Source organism: Alosa sapidissima, chromosome 1 (genome assembly GCF_018492685.1).
Source record: "Alosa sapidissima isolate fAloSap1 chromosome 1, fAloSap1.pri, whole genome shotgun sequence".
NCBI lineage: Eukaryota > Metazoa > Chordata > Actinopteri > Clupeiformes > Clupeidae > Alosa > Alosa sapidissima.
The window spans coordinates 8293468-8315138 of record NC_055957.1 but is presented as its reverse complement, the minus strand read 5'-3'; the positions used below and the strand labels follow the sequence as shown (position 1 = coordinate 8315138).

At 40.7% G+C, this 21671-nt stretch overlaps 1 long non-coding RNA gene across 5 annotated transcripts; it reads left to right on the top strand.

Annotated features, from left to right (window-relative positions):
* Nucleotides 1–5928: 5928 nt before the first annotated feature.
* On the top strand, nucleotides 5929–16441 carry LOC121702311. Of its 5 annotated transcripts, none has more exons than XR_006028876.1 (6): nucleotides 5930–6111; nucleotides 6280–6316; nucleotides 13920–14037; nucleotides 14367–15217; nucleotides 16000–16174; nucleotides 16300–16441. It is a non-coding gene; the product is annotated as an uncharacterized LOC121702311 (long non-coding RNA). The 5 variants fall into 5 exon arrangements; XR_006028922.1 differs by having other exon boundaries at nucleotides 5931–6111; nucleotides 14367–14413; nucleotides 14806–16174; XR_006028774.1 differs by having other exon boundaries at nucleotides 5929–6111; nucleotides 6283–6316; nucleotides 14367–16174.
* Nucleotides 16442–21671: the final 5230 nt, after the last annotated feature.

The following is a 21671-nucleotide window of genomic DNA, read 5'->3' as shown; positions in this document are numbered from 1 at the left end:
AAGAGGGATTATCATTCAGAGATTTCATGTAATCCAGTGTAGTTGCCTGTATGTTGTGTGTAAATTCAAGACTTGCCCTAACAGTAGAGAAAGTGTCCTTATTCACTGACTCTTTGTATGGAATATATATGTTGCATCCCATTCTAACCCATTCAGAACCCCATGATGTTCCAGAAACAAAAGAAATGCAATAGAGGATTTTTACACTGCATGCAAGAAAATAAAACAAGAAAAGGCTTTTGTCTCTTCCAATGGACAGTGGATCTGAACCCAAGAAATCACCTTGCATTAAAAAGGGCAATAAATAGTCTGAATAGTAAAAATAAAAAAAGTAAATAAGTAAATAAAAAATCAACAACTTGAATGTTTTTATTTTTCATGAATGGTTAACTCATAACAAATGAATACATTGGTGCCAAATCAGTGCGTCTACAGGTATTACTTACTTACTTACTTAGTCCTCTTCGCCCCTGAAGGGGCAGGGCCTGCACAATAGCTCTCCACTTGACATGTGCAGCTCTTTTGCCTCTCCCCAAGCTCCTGGTCCAGTGTTCTTGTCCATGTTGTCACTGGGCGGCTTTTGTGTCTCTTGCCCTGTGGATTTCAATCCAATGCGTGTTTTGTGATGTCGGTTTGTGGTCTTCACAGGATGTGGCCAATCCAGCGCCATTTCCGTCTCCTCATGCTGTCGTTGATGGGAGTTTGTTTTGTTGTCTTCCACAGTTGCTGATTTGAAATGCCCTCAGGCCACCGTATCCTCAGTATTTGGCAGAGGCATTTGTTGGTAAACGCTTGCAGTTTTCTTTGTCTGTTTCCATGTTTCTGACCCAAATTAAAGGACAGATTTCAAGTAGCTGTATCCCTCTCCATTTTGGCAGTTGCCCAGATCGACCTTCTTGGGTAATTTTACTATGAGGCCCAGTCTCCATTCTTCTGGAACTTCCACGGTCTCCCATATAGCTGTAAAGAGGTCGTAGAGGATGTTGTTTCAGGGCACACCTTCAAGACTTCTGGTGCTATATTATCTGGTCCTGGGGCTTTGTCATTCTTCATTTTTCTTAGCGCCTTGACGATGCATCTTTTGTGATTGGGTCTGTGTCTATTTCGAGGTCTTTACCTTCAGGTATGTTTGGTGGATCAGGATTTTCTTCTCCGTTGAATAGTTCACAGAAACGCTCTTTCCATCTGTCCAATTGTTTATCTAGTTTACTGAGGATGTTTCCCTCTTCGACCCTTATTGGTTTGGATGTGTTGACTGGCTTTCCTGCCAGCTTCCGTGTGATGTTGTATACTGATTTAATGTCATTTCTCTGCAGCTGCCAGATTCTGTGTGATGTTGTATTCTGATTTAATGTCATTTCTCTGCAGCTGCCAGATTCTGTGTGATGTTGTATTCTGATTTAATGTCATTTCTCTGCAGCTGCCAGATTCTGTGTGATGTTGTATTCTGATTTAATATCATTTCTCTGCAGCTGCCAGATTCTGTGTGTTGTATACTGATTTAATGTCATTTCTCTGCAGCTGCCAGCTTCTGTGTGATGTTGTATTCTGATGTAATGTAATTTCTCTGCAGCTGCCAGCTTCTGTGTGATGTTGTATTCTGATTTAATGTCATTTCTCTGCAGCTGCCAGATTCTGTGTGATGTTGTATTCTGATTTAATATAATTTCTCTGCAGCTGCCAGATTCTGTGTGTTGTATACTGATTTAATGTCATTTCTCTGCAGCTGCCAGCTTCTGTGTGATGTTGTATTCTGATTTAATGTCATTTCTCTGCAGCTGCCAGCTTCTGTGTGATGTTGTATTCTGATTTAATGTCATTTCTCTGCATGGCATCTTCAGCATGCTCTGCTAGCTGGTCATTGTGGTTTCTTTTGTCCCCTTTAGATTTCCTTTTGACTTATTTCCAGTAGGAGTATTCCTGTATTAATCTTTGTTTTTGTGCCCTTGTCTTTGCTTGCTCTAGACTTTCCTTGATCTTTCTCCTTTTCTCAATTGTCTCAATGGTTTCCTCTGACAACCTTTCTTCTGGAGTGACCAAGCTTCTCTTCACATGTTTTGTTGAAGGAGTTCTTTGCCCTTTCCCACTTGCTCTTGACTGAGCCATCGTCCATGTTTGCTAGTGCTTGGAACTGGTTCTTTAGGTCTACAATAAAATCTCTGTTGATATTTGCGTCTAGCAGCTTTTTTATGTTGAATCGTTTCTGGATCTGTTTCTGGATCTGTTTCTGGATCTGTTTGTCATTCCCTTTCTTTGTTTTTGCTATTTTTAGAAAAGGCATTCAGAACATGTTTGATGATGGTGGAGGTTATTGTCCAATGTTTATAACAATACAAATGACATTAAGTGGTTCATAGAGTGTTGATAAGTGTACATATTGTTATTGTAGATAATACAGTGTGATTTGTAAATGTTAACAGTTGTAATTGGTGAATAAACTATTCTGAGAGTTGGATAAACTCTAATAAGAGGTGGATAAACTATTTCTGAAATTTCAGAGGTGGGTAAACTGTGTTTACTTGCGTTTAGTCTCCACTACATCCCTGTTCAAGACCCAATACTGCATCTACTTATTGCTAAGGATATAGGCTAAACTGCAGCTAAGTTAGGGAAGCACCAAAGGCAGGAAGAGAAGGAGGGCATTTTTGACTAAATTTAATTGAGACATACTACTACGTGCTAACGTTAACGTTACTGCCACCAAGCTGCAATGATTTGCCGTGAATGAATGCCCCCCAAATCTGTCGAGTCATCTTGTAGTGATGCGTCAAGTGCAACATATATTCCCATCCACTATTGATGACGCGAAAAATAATAAACTCCACCGAATTATTTGAAACTAAAGTAACAAACCGATACCGATAAGTACCGATATTCGTGTTAAAATGTAAGGAGTAAAAGTAAAAAGTCGCCTCAAAAATAAATAGTAAAGAAAAGTAAAAAATACTTGAGTACAGTAACAAAGTATTTGTACTTCATTACTTCTCATCTCTGCTCAACTTATGTAAACGTTAACATTATTTTAGACTACATCTAACATCAAGCTGGTGAAAGATTAGAAGCCTTCCTGCAGTAAAAACCAAGCATGTCTGATAAACATTCTCAGGTTTATTTCGGCTTCAAGAAGAGATAGGAATTACATTTCACCTGAAAATCATTCTACCATGAACACACAAGCCACAATGCAGTGAAACTGTAAGCCACTGTGGTTTTCGGAAGTAAAGTGTGAATATGATGATAATGATGAATATACCTTGTAGCAGAGCCATATACGGCTCCGTCTTGCTGCGCCATCTGGTGGACAAACTACGTAAATCAGAATGTGAGTGTGTGTGTGTATGTGTGCATATGTGTGTGCATGTGTGTTTATGTCTGTGTGTGTGTGTGTGTGTGTGTGTGTGTGTGTGTTTGTGAGAGAGATAGTGTGTAAGACAATAAATGCAATATAGCCCCTCACCCTGGTAGACAGCAACCCTTCGCTCAACACCACCATCTACAGGCCAATGAGTGTACAGTCACTAAATGTACACATAAATTAATTCATTTTTGAATTAAAGGTGTGAATCTTCCCTGATCTCCCGATTCGATTCGATTACAATTATCATGTCAGCGATTCGATTTAATTCGATATCTCGATGCATCACGATGCGTCAAATACACTTTTCTATTAAAGCCATAGGATATTTGACTTGGATGCAAAATGCATTAAAGAAGCCCTATGCAGGTCTGGTTATTCTTTCGCTGTTTCTGGGTTTTCGCCTGATTTGGGCTCGCATTTTTCACGACATAGCTCCCCCTGCAGCTTCGGTAGCAAGTGACTGCTACGCTAAACCCCCACTAGCTAGCGAGCTATCAAGAAACCAAGCTAAACACACATACAGGGCTCACAATAAAACGGTCGAGCAAACACATTGTTCAAGAGACTAACAAATCACATTACAAAAACGAAGTTCACCCAAGGGTAGGCTACTTACAATTTCAACAGCAACAAAGCCAAGTCGGGGTCCGTTTTGCAGTCTTCTTAGAAACTACAATCTGACTACATTTTCGAGGTGCGATTGGATACTTCCGCTGAGTTACATCCGGATGTTTTCAGACCGCGACCAGAAAGTTGCATATTCGTTTTTTTCCGCAGAGAAGCACTAGGGGGAGACGAAGCACCCATCAAACGACCCAAAAAGTGTTGTCAAACCATCAGAACGACTCTCAACCTGCATAATTAAGGTCATTTTTGCTAAAATTGTTGGGGATTTTTTAAGATACTGTATATTTTAATATAATACAGTTTTCAATATTACTTATGTTTTCATCCAAAAATTATATCAACAATATTTTTTATTTAACAAAGTCTGAACACAGCAGACAATCTGACAGACAGATAATCGATTATGGTTGGCCACTGCATCGATGCAGCAGCATCCATGTCCGCATCGCGATGCATCGATCTTTCAAATAATATAAATATTCCAATTCATGGTCAAAGCTGCTAGGTTGTCCTGGAGGGTGATAAACTAGATGTACCACAAAGCGATGTGATAAACTAGATGTACCGCCGCTCAGTCCTGCACATTCTCTCCGCAAAAATGAATCACTGTGAATTTCTCCATTCTCCATCTCCTACTCCATCCCCTACTCTTGCAACTTTTGTGAAAATGTAAATGAGTGTGTGCATGTGTGCGTTTGCTTTTGTGTATACCGTAAATCCTCAAATTATGGCCGGGATTCTATTTTTAGCCGGGTCTCGGATAATAGCCGGGGTCGCGGTCGATTCGGACAAATAAAGGCCGGCCCCCCAAATACATGGGGTAATAATTGCCTATAGGGCTATCAGTCCACAAACACTAGAAGACATTGTTTCGATTTAACTCAATTAAATAAAAGAGCTCTTCTTAATATTTTATATTGTTGCCAATAAAAAGTCGTTGTCCTACACCATGGGTCTCCAACACGTCCCTCTCAAGCTAGTCGCTTGCCGCCCCCTTCTGAGCTTGCCAGAGGCTGAAGCAGTTACTAGGCCTACTACATTTAAACACATTTGTTGCCGCAAGGCATTCCAGCCTGCAAATGTAATAAAAAAGTAAATCATGCATAATTAAAAAATAACTCAATTTAGGCTACTTGGCTACGCAATAATGTTTCCACAGCACAGTGCACTTGAATGAATAAAAGCGGCTGCCTTGTTTCGCAATAAACAGCAGGGGTGGAAATCCCGACACTCTTTCAACTACATGAAACCACAACAACTACTGAACCATCAAATACCCCCCAGATGCCATGAGTGTCATAAGTGTGTGGGTGAAATAAACTATCTTCATTGGGAAACATGGCATCTGTTTTTACCAGACTTCCTGTGGCAATTGCTGTCAACCTCAACAGCCCTTCTATTCACAATAGTCTACTGTTAGAAGCACTTGGATTGACAGAGCTCATGCTCATGTGTAAAATATATCCTGTCTCTCCTTGTCTGTTTCCTGTGCTGAAATATTCCCTTTTCTAAACCTTATTCTCTTAATGGGGCAGCCGTGGCTTACTGGTTAGCGCTTCGGACTTGTAACCGGAGGGTTTGCGGTTCGAACCCCGACCAGTAGGCACGGCTGAGGTGCCCTTGAGCAAGGCACCTAACCCCTCACTGCTCCCTGAGCGCCGCTGTTGTTGCAGGCAGCTCACTGCGCCGGGATTAGTGTGTGCTTCACCTCACTGTGTGCTGAGTGTGTTTCACTATTTCACAGATTGGATAAATGCAGAGACCAAATTTCCCTCACAGGATCAAAAGAGTATATATACTTATACTTTCATTCACCCATCACCTACCATTTCTTGCTACCCATTTTTAGTACTATTCAGTGGTTTCTCACATTCTTATCTTGGTCAATGCATCAGATGTCTCATTGAATGGCTAATCGACATCAGGCGAACAGGGAAGTAGATAGCAAGTAGAAACCGCCACGGCACTCTGAAACTTTAATCCCTTGGAGCAATTTGAGCTCTGCCTGTTTGGATGACTTCTCCACTATATCACGTTACACACAAACTCAAACACTGTGCATCTGTAAAAGAATAGGTCTTTTGGATGTACATCGTCTGAATGGGAATGTTGCTGATTGTTTGTACGTAAGTAACTTTTTTCTGTACATGTGTGAACTACAGAGCTGCAGAAGGGAGTCGAGGGGGTTTGAAGTGTTGATTGCATTTAAGGTGTCTTGTAACCAAATGGAACATGTAGAAACCAGTTTGTGGTTTGTGGTAAATACAAAGTGTTTCTTGTTCTGTGTTCTCTAGCAGGAAAGCTCAGAAGTGAGGGGAAAAAACATTGTAAGTAAGTGATTTTTATATCAACAAATAGACATGCAATATTGTCAACCAGCATGGCCATTGTCACCAGTATCACCATTATTACAGCAATAGTAGCCATTTCACCCTATGTTGTCTGACAATACTACTTTTTTTGGTGTAGCACAAACCTTTTATCATTAACAAGGAGCAATGGCACAATATGCAATTGCACAATAGTTTGTATGATACATAGATTTTGATCCATCAGAATCCAATTCTGTTCAGCTGGATAAAAAAATTGAGACAGTCACTATGGTTTGCAACAAGAAATGAATGGTAATAATGGCAATGGTGAAAATTGGTTTCAAATTGGATATATGTACAAATGGAGCTTATGTCCACATTAGTCTCTTTTGGGTCAAGTGGTTATAGGAACCAGTGTTGCCAATTTAGCGACTTTTGGCCGTCTCTGGCGACTGAAAATCTTATCTAGCGACTGACAACACATCTGGTGACTTTTTCGTGTGTCTGGCGACTTTTTTTTTCTCTTCGCGTTATCCCTCGGTTTGCCCAGACTGACTGCAGCAGCACAAAGCGTGAGAATATCCCCTCGCGAATTTGCCTAAACCGTTGCTCCATGATTATAAAAGGTAATGACTGGCCTAGTATCAGCCCATTTTATTACAAGGAAGTAGATGTTCTATAGATCTAACTGATCCTCAGACAACGCTCATTGGAAGGTGCAGCAACTTCGGGTGAAGTTACAACATGGTTACAACGAGTCAACAAGAGGAGAGCAAGTACATGTTGACAGGGAAACAGGGACACGCTTCCCAGCATCGTTCAACAAGAACATGACTACAACTTCATTCACAAGCAAAGCAGATAGTTCAAAATCGAACATACATGTTAGAAAAACCGGTAGATACAGACAGTCAGTAGGCCTATATCTATGAGAAAAGCCTATACTGTAGCATTTGTTTAGGCTATACACATTAGGCTATATAGCTTCAATGTTGTCAGTGCAGGTTGATGCAGGACTGTCAGCTGAGTAAAAAAAATATATATCGGTCTGTCCGATATTATGTACCTTAAAAATATCCAAAATATAGTCATTGCCATAAGGATAAATTGTGTGTAGGCTACCCTATGGTGAAGTTATAATCAGACTTCAAGCAAAGCAGATGCAGCAGTTGAATAAGTTGGAAATGACCAGCCACCTGATGCTCATTCTGGTGTAGGCTGTGACAACATACAGAAAGTATATTAAATCAAATATATTTAAATTAGGCTCTTAAAGTTGCCTATATGACTAGGAGAAAAGCAAACAGGAGTAGAGACTAGTCTTAAAAGACTAGTAGGCCTATTTTGAGTAAAGCTTGAGTGGGGGACATAAGTTAAGAGATTAGGCCTACAGTCTTTCCAGAATCTTGTCAAAAGTTCTCAGAAAATATATGGTTTGGAGGGTTGAATCCATTTTCCCGTCATAGTAGCATCAGTAATACACTCAGATAGACAGTAGGATAGCTGCTTTAACACGCACATTATTGTAGCCTAGCAAACACATTACGGTGCTGCGACTTTGTCACAACGTGGTAATTTGGTCACCGCGACATTACCTTCTGGTCACGTCTTTGCAGCGTTGCACAGAGTTGTTGTCATTTGGTACCACAAGTAACGTGGCAGTGACATGGTAGCCTGTTCAACTGATAATGTTGTTAGTTGGTAGCGAGAACTATGGAAGCATATGTGTAGCTTAATTCAAATGAGAATGCAATCTGCAATTCAAAAAGACATTACATTATGCAATTGCCAATTCATTATGTAATTTAATATTGCAATTTGCAGTAATTTCCAACAAATTGTATTTTAATCTGCAAGGGTGACAATGCAATCCTAAAATCAATTTAAAGTTCATGGTCTGGCTAGCCTCATAAGCGGACCGGGTGGTGCGGTCGCTCCGGGCCCACGGCTGTCACAACCGCAAAGGGGGCCCACGTTTGGCCAAATCTATCTCGCTGAATTGTTGTAAACGATGCTTATTTGTAGGCTACTGACTGCTGGGGGGAGGGGGGTAAAGATGCCGCAGGTTAGACAGGCAAAGTTATCAGCAGCAACATAAGAGCCTTAATAATGTAAGAACACAGCTGGATCTCGCGGACACTAGGCCTACTCGCGGTCACGGTTAAAAATTGTGCCCCCTTGAAAATCGCAAATGCCCCCTCTCTCACTGTACTCTACAGCTGGGTCTGTCAGCCAGAGACCTTAGTGCAGCTGCAAACTCCTCCATAGACCTCTCCAGAATAAGTCCCGCCTCCGTAACTTCCGTATCCATCCAACTTCCAGGCGTCGAATGTCTATGGGAAATAACATGGCGTTTCGAAATATCATACCGGTAAAACATCTGTAGGTCCTGTAATTCCATCCTTGAATTTCCCCTGGGGATCAATAAAGTATCTATCTATCTATCTAGGTGGCGAAGTAAAAAAAGCTGGTGGGCCGATTGGCCTACACACTTCTGCCATCTAGTTTCCACTGGGTTTTTTGATTGTCGGTGCCGTTAAAGTAAAAATATATCAGTAAGAAGCACTAAGCTAACGCACGCATCAGACGCCGCGACTCATCCAGTCAAGGTTGCATAGCAACGGCAATGTTTCATAGTTTGTCTTCACCGAAATTGAGTTTGTGACACCAGAGCCTGTCTACGGAGGTGGCACTAACCCTGCGTGAAATCATCATGTTTGATAGGTTGTTAATACATTCTGAAAACGTTACTGTTCTGATCAAGGTCATGCAAAATAAAGCTATCGACTCAATACGATTCAGCCTCTGATTCCTAGTCTGCTTATCATAATCTGTTATTCATGAAAAAAAATCTCATCATGTCTTTAGTGTCTTCGCAATTTCTTTCTTTTTCAAATATCTCAATAACAGCCAACAAACTCGCACAGTCAAACCAAAGTTAAGTCATGTTGAAAAGAGGCTGAACCTTGCAAACGATTTACATTTATAGACCACTGAAACCACGCATGAATCACACGTGAAAATGACCATCACGTTAGATTGTGACTGGTTGGTTGTGAGCAAGATCTATCGCCCTCCTCCGCCCGCGTACATCGGAACTAGCTCCCGGTTAGCATTAATAATCGTTTACTACTTAAACGGCACCGACAATCAAAAAATCCAGTGGAAACTAGATGGCAGAAGTGTGTAGGCCAATCGGCCCACCAGCTTTTTCTACTTTGTCACCTACAGAGTTTGACAGGTACGATCTTTCGAAACGCCATGTTATTTCCCATAGACATTTGACGACCGGAAGTTGGATGGATTCAGAAGTTACGGAGGCGGGACTTATTCTGGAGAGGTCTATTGCAAACGCTAACTGGGTAAGACGTAAACACGGAAGTGACGTAGCCTAGTTCCCGCCTTGACGAGTGACTTGACAGATTACAGATCGAATTGCCATTTGAATTTTGCAACACAAAGAGCGTGGCAAAGTGCAATGCAATCACGGGGGGCGCTATTTCTTTTCCATTTGAATAAAATGCCTCAAAACGATGGCAAAACGTTTTGCCCAAAATAATCCAAATTGTTTTCAGGCTGGCATTGTCAGTTTTGGCAAATATGTTTTCAAAATGCAATCCTACGTTGCACTTTGAATATTAAATTGCAAAACGAATTTACAGTTAAATTATGAAACTGAATATTGAAAATTGAAATGCAAAATTAATTGCCATTTGAATTTTGAGACTGAAGTACCATGGCAAAATGGAATGCAATTCAATCCATGTTTATTCTATTTTTTAACCAAAATTATTCAAATTGATTTTAGGATTGCATTGTCACTTTGCATATTAAAATACAATTTGCTGGAAATTATTGCAAATTGCAATATTAAATTGGATTGCATAATGTAATGTCTTTTTGAATTGCATATTGCAGATTGCATTCTCATTTGCATAAAGCTACACATATACTTCCATAGAACAATGTTTACGCGACACTGCCATGGTAGGCTACTCGCAAAAATTGTCATTTGGTGCCATGATTAAAATTGCTACAACGTCGCGACCTGGTTGCCTATAACGTAGCCAGCTGGTACCGTTACAATGTTCCATTCATATTCCCTTTTACATGTCACGCAGCACTGACTTTAGCAAAGTTCTAAACGTTCCTTCCGTGAATGTTTTCATTTTGTGCATTCAGATGCCTGTAAGTATTGTTACACTGTGTTTGTTACATATTTGCTCTGACATTGCCAGTGATATTTAATTATTTACATATGCGTTGTTAGAACTTACCGGCAGCGGTATGAATGCAAATGTGCGTAATTTAATTATAACTAGATGTACCGCGAAGCTTTTGAGTGTGTGTGTGTGTGTGATTTATGTGTCTGTGCATGTGTGTGTTCACTTGTGAGTGGGTGTGTGGCGGTAATCGTGTGTGTGTGTGTGTGCATGTGTGTGTGTGTGCATGTGCCTGCTTGCCTACATGTGTGTGTGTGTTTTATGTGTGCGTGTGTGTTTATGTGTGTGTGTGTATGTGTGTTTATGTGTATGTGTGCGTGTGTGTGTGTGGGTGTGTTTGTGCATGTGTGCATGTACGTGTTTGTGTTTATGTGTGTGTGCATGCGTGTGCTTGTGTGCGTACCCCTATGCGTATGAGTCTGTGTGTGCGTGCCTGTGCGTGTATGCGTGCGAGTCTGTGTGTGCGAGCCTGTGTGTGTATGCGTGTGAGTCTGTGTGTGCGTGCCTGTGTGTGTATGCGTGTGAGTCTGTGTGTGCGTGCCTGTGTGTGTGCATGTGTGTGCGTGCACTTTCCCTCCCTTACAGCATTCGCCACCGTTATCACTGAGTCACTCACCAAAACTCAAGGCTACCTCTTTCCTCTACCCGTCAGTCACAGGCATTTTCGTTGTTTATAATCTCCTTTGAGCCTGTGCCAGGATCATAGACTGTATAGAAAAGTCAGGATCCATTACACCATTCATTGAACTTGACCTTTTACTGTCTGTCACCTCACCGGTTAGTGGTTTATAGATGCTGAAATTATTTTCTCACAATTTTATTGTTGTTTCTGGCGTAGTTACCATTTTTTATTTCTGATAATCTAGTTCCTTCATCGTTATCTACACTATGCTTTATAAGGGTTTCCAACCCGCAAGTTGCTCTTTAAAGATACACTATGCAGGTTCAGGTATTTTAAAGGTATACTATGCAGGTTCAGGTATTTTAAAGGTACACTATGCAGGTTCAGGTATTTTTGACGACTGTAGAGCTCCCCCTAGAGTCACAATACACTGTAACAAGATTCTGTGATTTTCACAGCATCACTGCTGTTTTTGAGAAAAATGTGTACTGTATTTGTGAATACAGTAGGCCTATGTTGCTGTATGGTCAAACTACAGTAATAAAAATTTACTGCGAATCATAACCCACAGTAATAAATCTGACTCCTCCCTCACTTGTCAGCTTTTTGAAAATTTTGAAAAAACATGGCGGAAAATCAGTTGGGGTTTTCTGTTTTCTTTTTGCACATAAATACAAAGTTAAGCTCCCAGATAGCAAGGTGACATTGATATTATGTTGATTTTCCATCCAAATCATCATTTTGAAAAGATATTGAAAAGTCATGGATTTATGGTTTACTGGGAAATTTTGACGTGGTGATTGAAACGTGCACCGCGCGACGACGTTTGAACTGTCCGGCGGCGGGAGATCATTTTTGAGCAACAGTTCAGTCAGTCAGACCAACGGTGTTCAGCACTCTGTCAAGTTCGCAGCTCCACCTTAATGGTAAGCAAGCATTTATTTATGTAACGTTAATGTTTCATTGTGAAATTGTACTACATTAAATGTCCTGTCTAACTTACAAACTCATCCATGCTTGTTGGATCAACTAAGTAAGTAAGGTTAGGCTAGCTATCATAGTTGCTGTTGCTGTGAAGGTGGCATTAACGTTAATGTTTTATGTTACGTTAACGTTTTGGCAGTCTCATTTATATTAGGCCTAGCTGCTACCTTAGTTCTCAGTAAGTTACAGTTTATTATATTCATATCATTTATATAAAACATTCGCTAGTAGTGCTAGGCCTAGTATGTTACTGTCACAATGTTAGGCTGAAGATGATGTGCTGCTGGTTAACGTTAACGTGGAGGTTTAGCTGCTACCAGCTAACTTATGTAACGTTAACTCATCGTAATCAGTACATATATCTATGTGTTGCTGCAAGCAAACATAATCAATGAGCTCACCCAGCTGGCTAACGTTAGCAGCTAAATATACCTTGCGAAACTGAGTTATGCTAACACCATCTTCAGCCTGGCATTTTGACAGTAAACTCAAAAAACATACAGTATATATATAAATGATTATTCTAAAGTTTCACTTGTAAGTAGCCTTCAGTTTCAGTTGAAAATTGTTATCTAACACTGTTTATCTTTTTTTCTTCTATTTCTGCTAGGTGCTGCTTCACTCTGCTACTGGTGGTGGATCAGGCTGACTGCAACCGTTGGTCTAACGTTAGGATGCAGCACACGAGAATTTCTAAACGGAAAAAAGTGAATAAATGTACTTGCTTTTCAAACTGATAACAAGTTGTCAATGGTTATTTATGCAAGTTTGTGTAGCCTAAACCATACCTAGGCCTAGTCAAATTTATCCTGGCTGTAGATAAAGCAGGATATGAATTTCCCAAAATTACTGTATATAATATTACAGCACTGGTATTACTACTGTACTAAGTTACAGTATGATCCATAAGTACTGTGATTAAAAATACAGTAGACAATTCAATACTGTATACATTACAGCACTGGTAGTACTACTGTAGTTTGCATTTACAGTATCAGGCATAGGTACTGTGATTTCATATACAGTAGGTGTACTGTAGAGTGAAATACAGCAACTCGCTGGTTATTTGCTGCCAGCAAGTTGCTGTAAATTTTACGTTAAACTTTTTACAGTGTATATTTTACCGTTGTAAATAGCTTAGGCTACTTGTAGTGTAGCTTGTTCCCCCTGTATACTATGAAAATGCTTTTATTGTGGAGGTGAAGGATTAACAACAGGCAAAAATCTCCAAAGAGCTATATCTACTGACAAGGTGATATTTCATGATTCTCGCGAGAGGTCTTCTTCTGTTCTGGAAGTTGCATGGCTGGTTCTCTTGCTACGTCTATCGCTGTATATGCTAGGTGAACAATTCCCCTTTTACAAGTTTGTTTACCATCAAATTGGCTTCGTAAAGGTTATATTAAGGTGAACATTTTGCATAGTGTACCTTTAATAATCCCAAAATCCGTCTGGTGTGAATGCAAAAAAGGGAGTTCTAGGAACGTCATGTTCTAGGAACTCCAAAAATCTCTCTGGTGAGAAAGGGACTATAGGTACACATACCCCTCAACCACAATATTCAGCATAATGGTATGACCCCAAATGCAGCATCTCCAATGTGTATGTAAAATACTCCTTGGTGAGAAATACTGCTTTTATGCAAGTGATGGCCGCCCTGCACCAATATTCAGATGTAATTCAGATGCTGAAATAAAAACAAAATGCATAGCTTTGGTCTAATTGTTGTCTCTCTGTCTCTCACTCGGTGTGTGTGTGTGTGTGTGTGTGTGTGTGTCTGTGTGTATTGGCAGATGGGTTCTCTGTTCACCGAGCTGGAGTTCTACACCGTAGTGTTCTCTTTGATTGTCTTCAGCCTGTTCACACTGGTCGGAGTTATGAAGGAAAACTGTACAAGCACCACGGACAGGAGTGTGTACACACACGTCCACACCAGTCATTGCTGACCATGTCAAATCATACAGTATATACACCCTAGATTGTCATGGACCAAACTGAAGTCATGTAGCCTGGCAAGTCATGTGAACAACAAAAAAATGTTAATGTTTGCTCACTCTTACTCAAACACACTGAGTCTACCGACCTGTCTGACTGATTGTCCCGTGTAAATCATAAAGCTGTAGGCAAATCCTACTTGTTTGATCAGGTTCAGGCTCTGCAATACTACTCATGACACAGCTCTTTGCATTAATCTCTCTTTTCCTATCAAGTTCTTACTCTCTCTCTCTCTCCCCGCACAGACTTCTGGGAGGCCCAGAGTGAGCAGCCGACGCTGGTGTGAACTACTGTAAGTGAGCGCAGCTCCCAGTGGAGCACGGGGAGGGGTTATTTTGCCACTGTTCCTGGGTCAGCATCCTGTGTTACTGAAGGCATAACCTCCTGGACTGCACCCAGTGCTTATGAATGGAGGGTGCACAATGTGTGTGTGACTTAGGAAATTAGGGAATAGTTGGAGTTTACGCTTTAAAGCTAGTTAGAGCTTTTTATTTGTGTAGCTTGTGAGTGTGTGTGTGTGTGCGAGTGACGTAGTTGATTGTCCTTGGGAATGGGAGTGTTAAGTGTACTTTGGCTGTATATTATGTTCCACTCTGCAAAGTAGTTGAGTCATGTTAGGAACAAAACTCAAGAGATATCCTTTATACATATCTTTAATATCTCTTAAATTTTTATGGAGAAAAGCTTCAGGACTGGAACTACAATAACCTCCTTTGTTGACTGCCATTCAGGTATGTTTCTGTGCCATATATATGTATACATGTGCTGGTCATTTAATGTTGCTGTGACTAAACATCATGCAAATAGAGAATTACATTCAACTACATTGATTTGCACGGGTTAAGTAGGCCTATTGTGGTAAGTCTTCTGACTATCCTTTTTGCAGAAGCAAGCATGCCGTTTTTCAGGTCAGCTAAATATGGTAACCTCTCCGTGCCTATAGCATGTCTTAACTTCTGACCAAACAAGTTTTTTAAAATCCTGTTCCGATCGATGCGTCGTTCATTTTCAAGCACCAAGCAGCCTACGTCGGCCTCGTAAAATGTCACCGCAGTCAAGTGCAAGTCAGACTTCTACTTACACCATCGGGTTGAAGGTGAGGACAGAGAAATATTTTTATTATTTATCGGATTTTAACTTATAAGAAGATCGCTTGAACATGCGCTAGATAAAGTAACCGGTAGCCACTGCGTTCTGATTCAGTCCGAGTAGCCTGGTTAGCGCGCAGACCTTCTGTTGTATAGTCTACCAAAGCTATGGTCCGACAGCGCTAGTGGAGTTTTTGTACCGGACACTGACATCTGACGATATCTTGTGGCTCATGATTGCGAAAACAGGTCTCATTTTGAATCTGCGTTCCGAACCCTTACAAACACTATTTTTACACTTTGTTCAACCCAGATAACTGGACAGGTTGTACAACTTTAAAGTCAGGTTACTTAGCCTACTCACAGTCAGTGCATTCTTGACCCAACTTGCGGAGCCGGTTTGACAGACATAGATAGGCCCATGGTTCTTCTCAAGTTTTGACATAATTTCTGCGCCTTTTAGTTAGTTCGCGAGTTTAGCGCAGAGCCTCATGCAGAACGTTTATCTTTGTCTTCAGTTGCAGTCATGGTGTGTCATTCCACTTTATTACACATCAAACTCTACTTATGGACTTTAATGTTTGGATTTATATGGGAGGGTTTACCTGAGTTAATACTAATGCCTAGTGAAAATGTCATGCAAATAGCCTAACTGGAAGTATACTTACTGTAAAAAATGTTGATGTGTTACATAGCTGTACATAGGCCACAACTTGATGGTCCTTCATATGCTTGATAGTTGAAAATCTTCCCTTGGTTAATCATGCACACTTATTGTTTCTATGTACAGCGTCCGTACTGTGTGAGTGTATATGTCTGTGTATGTATGTGTATGTATGTTTGTGTATTTGTGTGTGTTATGGAGCTGCCTTTCACCAAGTTTGAGTTGGTCTTCATCTTCATCGCGTTCACTGTGTTCTCCATGTTCAGTATTGCTTTGGTATGCCAGTTCCACAGGAGCGAAGGTATATGTCTACAAAAATCTCTCAAATATGCCTCAAACAGCCATGAAATAAGTAGTCCTGTCAATTTCTCAGAGATTTCAAACTCACAGGTTTTGGTTGGTAATGAGTAAATATTTTATTTTTAGAACCAGATCTAAATGAGCAGTTTTTAAAGGCCCATCTGAAGAGCCTGAGGAGGAGAAAGAAACAGAAAGAGATCACCATCACAACAGCATGCCCGCTAATACAACTGCCCTGAACCTGGCCCATCGAACCACAAACATGTACACTGCGCTACCTCTGTCAGATGCCAGACTCAGATGAATGATGTCTGCACTGGAAGTGTCACAGAATTGTCTTAAGAATGTGGCTGTGTGTGTTCCTGTCTTCAAGTGATGTTATTGTTAGAAACATTCTTTTAACTAGGACAACTTCCGAAGGCCATAAGATAGTCTTTGGGTGAAGGAACACACATACAGCTTGAAGCGAACTGATAGCCTACTTTAGTGACCTTTTTTTTTATTTATTTTTTTGTCCACCTGAATGTTGTTGACATTAAATGTAAGATACTGTAAATTATTAAAATATCTATAATATTTATAAAGTTTCCTTTCCTTTCCTTTCTAGTTGATGGAATGGAAAATCTTGAACCGATTAGGATAAGCACTGAGATTGGCTGATCTTTTGAGAGGTAGCTTCAAAGAAGGGACCGCTATGAGGACGAGGTGGAGAAGAAATTGAAGATCCCATAAGTTAACATACGCAACATAGCAGGTGGTGCAGAAAATGCATAGGCTACATACATTAATGAAAGTCCATAGTGCCACAGCAGTTAGATGAACACAATAGTTTATTAGTTTGTAGAAAGTGAATAGTCAACGCGGGTAATAGGAAGTGAAAGGCAAGAAGCAGAGGCAAGAGAAACACATTTCGTGAGGAACCCTCGTGAAGAAAGGGCTTTATGTGTGTAACTTCCTATGTGGGCAACAGACACTGCATGGTGGGCCTGTCTCCAGAACAAATTAAAGGGACACCAGGCAACGTTTTCGTGTTAATTACTCATCTTCGTAAGTCGGTATATGGTTAAATGACTCATTACAGGGCGAATGAAGACTCTCTCGCCCGCCCCTACTGCCTGTAGGAAGAATATCCCGCTTGCAAGTTCAGTGTATCGTACCCGCCGACCGAAGCAGGATCAGCACAGAGGCAGGCTAACGAAACTAGCGATTGTTGCAAACGTGTGTATAATGGCAGAACCAGCGAAGAAGCAGCGAAAACCCTTGACGGAAGACGCAAAGAAAAGGAAAAGAGCTTCAGACCGAGCGAGGGGGAGTTTCATAGAGAAAAAGCATCAGGCTTGCCTGGTACCCCTTTAAGTAGGCTAGTGGTCTTTGACTAAACATAAGAGTGAAACTAGGTTAAATCATGGACTGTTTCTTAACTCTACCAATGAGTAGGCTACTAGTAATGTATTTCCAAAATGTTTCAGTATTTTTATGTTTCAATGTAATGCCATCTACAATAGTAAAAAAGGTATGTTGTTTCATAACAAATTTGTAGCTCTCTACTGATTTTAAAATTAAATAAATAAATAAAGCAACAGTAAATGCTACATAGTTTAAACAATTACCTTATAATTGTGGTTTGGATGTTTGTTTATTACTGCCCAGCTAACTCAGCCTCAGAGGGTGGCTTGCACATATGAGGGAAACTTGTCCAAAATATTTAGTCTTTTACTACTAACATGAGGTTGCACATATGAGGGAAACTTGTCCAAAATATTTAGTCTTTTACTACTAACATGAGGTTGCACATATGAGGGAAACTTGTCCAAAATATTTAGTCTTTTACTACTAACATGATGTTGCACATATGAGGGAAACTTGTCCAAAATATTCATTCTTTTACTACTAACATGATGTTGCCTGCTTTGTGTCTGCCTCCCTATATATTAGCCTACAGAAATGCCACACATGCATTCTTGAACATGGAGGACAGTGCATCGTGGAAACAATTTCTTCAAAGATGACCAGTAGATGGCACCGTTTCTAAGCAAACATCCTTTTCAGTTAACATCACACCTGAGATTGCTTTATGACAAAGGAATAACATACAGATTGTGTGGGTATGTGGGTTTAATATGTTGTGCCGGAGCTGCATACACTGGGTTCAATCAGCTGGTGATGTAGGCAGAAGGTCTGTTTTGAGTGAGGCATAGGTTGTGGGTCAGATTTTAATGGCATAGTAGGGGGTTGTGACGCTTCCTGACAGGGATTGAGAGAGCAGTAAACTCTGGCAGGGGAGCAGGAAGGGCGGGGGGGGGGGGGGGGGGTGGAGCTGTTATGTGGCTCACGGGAGGCTGGTTATCCCTTATCTCTCTCAGGGCATTACAACCTGGAAGTGAACCCTCATATCAGCTCCTGCATCCTCCTCTCCACTGTATAGGAGTAATGCACCTTTACAAGGTGCACTTGGCAGTAGGTGTGACACCTATAAACGTTAGGCTAGGCCATCATTACATACGCCAAAGATACACACTGTCAGAGGCAGAAAGAACTATAAAACTGAAGGAAGAAATAAAAGAGGAAATGGATGGTAGAACACAGACAACAGCATTTCCAACAGTGTGTGTGTGTGTGAGATGATGATGCAGGTGTTGGCTATGTTCAGGGAGAACGATTGCCCAATTTGAAATGACAAGCTCAGCTTTTCAGAGAGATGAGCAGATGGGTTCTGCTGTGCCTGCTCCATGGATGATGACTTGAAACCTGATTGGCTGCATGTGGTCTTGAAACCCCAAATGAACGGGAGATTTTATGACACATGATCCAGCGGAGGGCTAGTACTAGTAGATGTCCAATTAGTTGTGGTCTGGCCCTCTCAATTTCTCCATTTCCAACATCACCAACCTAAAAAGAGAGAGAGCGAGTCAGAGTCAGAGACCGAGACCTTTGCTCTTGGGCAGCAGGTTAATCCCTGTAATTATGTTTAATCCTGGTGGAGGCAAACCTCACAAGACGTCATAAGTCACAGCCACATATGTAGCTATAAGTTTATTTCATCATGTGACAAAGTAAAAATATGACACAACTTAAACATGGCATCATGTGTACCAGTAGTTATCTGCCTTTATTACAAAGTAACAAATAAAGGGGATTGAAGTCTATAGGTACTAGCCATGGATACCAGGTGGTGAATGACAATGCTATGTAATTAGCATATTTAAATGACAGAAATAAAAGTTCGGGAGGGCACAATAGAGCAACAATGTGTGTTAACATGAAGCTTTACACCGGGACTGCACTAGAATCAGTGTGTTAACATGAAGCTTTACACAGGGACTGCACTAGAATCAGTGTGTTAACATGAAGCTTTACACAGGGACTGCACTAGAATCAGTGTGTTAACATGAAGCTTTACACCGGGACTGCATTAGAATCTTTCTTTCTGCCTCTCTCTCTTTCTCTCTTTTTCTCTCAAACACACACACACACACAGACACACAAATACACGCACACACACATGCACACAGACACCAGATGCATGAGGAATGTGTGAAATGTGTGATGTTAGGGTAGAACATTTTTGCAAACATTATAAAACAGTAAATAACCTCCCTGAGAGCATTATTCTGTCACACAAAAAATACACACACACTCACACAGACATAGAGGCAGACATATACACACATATATGGACAGACAGACATAGAGGCAGACATATGGACAGACAGACATAGAGGCAGACATATACACACATATATGGACAGACAGACATAGAGGCAGCAGATAGACTCCAAGAAGCAGACAGAGAAGAGACAAGGCAGAAACTCAACTTGTTCGCCCATCTAACTAACAATAGGGCCTCATGAGCCCATAATAAGCAGACAGGCTCACCCATCCGTCTGTGCTGAGCTGGGCTGAGCTGACCTCCTGTCCACTGGCCCACACACTGGCTCAGACACTCAAGGGGTTAAGTGCAGATTCTGGCCTATAAGAGTAGACTGTTGATGTGTGATCCATTAGCTGCCTGCTGGGCTTGTAATCCCGCATAAAAATGAATGGATGAGTGTGTGTGTGTGTGTTGTGTGTGTGTGTGTGTGTGTGTGTGTGTGTGTGTGTGTGTGTGTGTGTGTGTGTGTGTGAGTGTGTGTGTGCGTGTGCCTGTCCATATGTGTGTGTGTGTGTGTGTGTGTGTGAATGTGTGTGTGTGTGAGTGTGCATGTGTGTGTGTGTGTCTCTTCACATGTGGAATGCACTTGTAAAGTAGGCCATCCATAATCTCCAACCATTTTGGGGAAAAGTTTCAAAAAGATAAATGCAGGTTTCATTCATTCTCTATATGTCATAAAACATGTTTAGTCTAAAATCCACATTGGTTCTATAAGAGGTTTAAGACTTTTCTGGGGATTTTATGAATGATGTTGACTTTATATCTTAACTGTATACTACTGTCTACACTGCACAATGACAATAAAGTTCATTCATCTCACAACAACACTGGAACCTCTCAATGGACACTCGGTTGCTAAAAGTGTCTTAAATGTTTATTCATCAAACTCAGCCTATCATGGCTCTAATGGCCATCTGCTCTCATTAACCTGCACACCTGCTGGGCTAGTCTGCTGGACTTCACTGTAGTCTGAAGATGCCAATCAGAGCAATAACAGTCTAGCAATGACCTCATCAACAACCACGGCTTCATGATAAAAATAAATCAAGACAAAAAGTATACATGCTTTTCACTTTTCCCCTAGCACTCAAACATTACAGTTTTTTTTCAACTGCTTACACACTAAATCTTTGCTTGTCACACAATTTTCTAAACATGTCCTCCAAACATCATAACCCGACACCAAATCTGCAAAACCATACACTAATTCTCAGTGTTGGACTCAGTTTTCAATTGACTAAAACACATTTTGCAAAACACCACACACAATTTTCTACCTAACACACAAAAATCTAACAGGAAGTAACTTGATTTTGTTCTTCAAACACAACCCATCAAAATGCCACACTAAATCACCAGTGCTTCACTCTTTCTCTTCACATGTGCAAACACTCTTTACTTTACTGAACACCATCCAATCATTGCCTTAGTATAGGTCTATGAATAGATATACTCTCTATAGGTATGGACCCTTTCAATCTGCTCCTGGAGGATTTCCGGTTGAAATATTCAGAACCATTGCAGATACTTTGAAAATTACAGTAATCAGACTTTAGCTTACAGTGATGTTCTACAAAAAGTTGACTTTATGTAAAATTTGTCTTTTTACTCTATTTTTGTTTGTCCCCATGTTACAGTACCATTAGCTCAATACGTTTTTCTGTGCCTCCAGAAATGCCTTAGGAACACTTACTGTAGAATTGTTTGTTTCTGCAGTTGAAAGGGTCTATAGGCCTATGAATACCTACTGTACACGACCCCAACCCCAATCAGTGTTTTCAAAACTCCATGTACATCTGGTGGTCACTGTATTCTTCTTTGCTTTTTTTCTTGTTTGCTGTAAAAT